This window comes from Glycine max, chromosome 15 (assembly GCF_000004515.6).
Source record: "Glycine max cultivar Williams 82 chromosome 15, Glycine_max_v4.0, whole genome shotgun sequence".
Lineage (NCBI taxonomy): Eukaryota > Viridiplantae > Streptophyta > Magnoliopsida > Fabales > Fabaceae > Glycine > Glycine max.
In genome coordinates this window covers 14,160,787-14,163,328 of record NC_038251.2, presented here as the reverse complement: position 1 = coordinate 14,163,328, position 2,542 = coordinate 14,160,787, and the positions used below count along the sequence as shown (strand labels likewise).

General features: G+C 31.2%; 1 non-coding gene across 1 annotated transcript; it reads right to left on the bottom strand.

Moving 5' to 3' along the window:
* Window positions 1-2,194: 2,194 nt before the first annotated feature.
* MIR169N (microRNA MIR169n) lies at window positions 2,195-2,309 on the bottom strand. Its single transcript, NR_048882.1, has one exon. It is a non-coding gene; the product is annotated as a microRNA MIR169n (primary transcript).
* Between the last annotated feature and the right edge of the window lie 233 nt (window positions 2,310-2,542).

Sequence of the window (2,542 nt, the reverse complement as noted above, 5' to 3'; positions counted from 1 at the left end):
TTTTAAGTTTAAAAGTGAATTGATTATGAAAGTTATCCAGACTCACTCCCAATTTACCTACACCCGACATTTGGCTATGACAGGCAGATGAGAAATGATGATAGTCAAAGCATGCCATATTCTTAGAAAGTAGTTTCAACTTTAGATGGATGTAATTGACATAACTGATCATAACCATAATAAGCATCGTTTTAATGTTCAGTCTACAATCACAATTGAAGCGGCGTTTTTTGTGAATTTATGGCTCTACGGCACATTTTTATTCTCATGTTTTATTCTTAGTTTTTTGAGAAAGGGTGAAAGGAGGTGTGTTCGAATTCCTTAACTACTTTTTTAACAAATGTAATACTATAATTTTTATAATGCATGATTAAATGGTTTTAATTAGATTGTACGAGTAATTAAATTCAATTTAAGTTCTTGAATTAATTAATTAATTAATAAATTTAGTGATTTGCTTTTATGTGTATGTATAGTTAGTGAGTTTGTAATATTTTGGGCATAAAATGATGAATTTTAGTTTATGTTTAGAGAGGTGCAGATTTAGGTGTGAAAAGAAAAATTACAAGTTATAAACTCTCTTTCAATCCTCAAAAATCTACAATAATAAATACAAACTTTTCTTTTACTTTCTTCTTTCTCTCCAAAAAATTCATTCTTTGAAAATTTGAGAACTTGATTGTCTTATTTAAAGGAAGTTTTTTTTTTCCTTTTTTAGTGTTCATTAACTGTCCCTCTGAGTGGTAAGCACCTTTTTTCCCTCCTTTTATATCATTTTCATTTTTTTCCTAAGGCACACATGGGGTTCCATGAGAAAGACTTTGTTTTTGGATTTGAATTTGACTTTTGGGTTGGTTTTGGGATAGATAATGCCCTTAGTGTGAATTGCTGGTGAAGTTGAAGAAAGTTTTCTCCTTAAGTTTGATGACAAATCAATTTACATGTAAATTTTAAAAAATCGTCACTAAAATTTTACTAACGCTCGTATTAGTGGAGAATATTACACATTCGTCACTAGTAAATTATTTTCTTGTAGAGTTTCGACCCAAAGTTTTCTCTTTTCTTTTTTTTTTCATTTCAAAGAAAGTTCTTCGGGTTTGATAGGTAAGAAAAATTTTATTCTTTTTCTATGCTTAGATTGTTGAGGATTGATTTCATTGTTGCTAGAAAATGAATTATGTTATTTAAAAATGAAAATTTAAGTATTTGAAGTTGAGTTTTGAAATTAGGGAAAATGCTATTCATTCAGACGTACAACTAGCTAGAGCAGGAAATGCCTAAAGATATATTGCTGTGTGTGCAGAGTATGTTTCATTTGGGCTACGCAACGGCAAGTTCAACATATAATGGTATACATACTACTCTTTTTTTTATGACTTTAACAAGTAATCTAAACTCGATCAATATCAGAAAATTTACAACTTACATATGCACACTTCAACCAACTAAATTAATTAAACCCCTAATTATTAAACTTTCTTTGTAGTAGAATGCATGAAATTAATTTATACATATATGAGAAGACGTTTAATGAGCGTCTTCATTTTTTCTTTCTTCCTCAAGAGTCAAAATGCTATGAAAACCTATTGTGGCTATTGTTATTGATATTATTGGGCCACTCATTATAAAACCATTATTGGGTCATGGACAAATTTTATGTTCAAGATGTCTAATCTTCAATCCTGCAAATTTTTCAGGTTTTTTGCAATATATAACTTAGGGCCATAAAAGAAGCACAACCCACAGTCTAAAGATAAGACCGGATCAATCCCACCTTTACTACCACAAGTTTCTCTCCCAACCTTTTCATTCCAAATACGAACACAATCTTACCCCCTTCTAATTATATGTTATCCACAATCATATGGGAGAATAAAAGAGCGCTGATTCAACAAAACATATGTATAAATAATGAAGGGTTCTATTAATTTTATTGTTCAAATTTAGTTTAAAATTATAAACAGTTTATTGTCAATGTTGATGTTGAGATATGAAGTAATGACTCATAATTTTTTTTATTGGTAAAAATCAAAGTATTAGAAAATTTACAGCTAGTTACGGACACTGCTCAATCAACGGATGATTAATTACTCACTCATAATTGAGAATATATACTGGACGAATGATGATGCTGCAACAATGCAAAAGGATTGATAAAGGGTCCTCAGAGAGCATCACAGGAGAAGAAGAAAGCGAAATGTAGCCAAGAGAAACTTGCCGGCACAGAAGTAAATCAATCAAACAGAACTAACTATTCAATATTGAACTAATTAGTGCCTGTGCCGGCAAATCACCCTTGGCTGCACTCCACTTTCTGCCTCTTGGTGTGAGCTTAGAAGAGAAAATTATATTCATTACATGTGCCAATGCACTATCTAATATTGAAGATTAGTGAGCATGCTGCACCAAATTTTTCAAGTGCAAAACCATTCAACATCATCTATTATTATATAGCCAGGGAAGAGAGACACATCAGTGTCTCATATACCAATAAGCATATTCTCTTGCAAGTTGCAACTGTACGTCCTCACACTCTTCACTA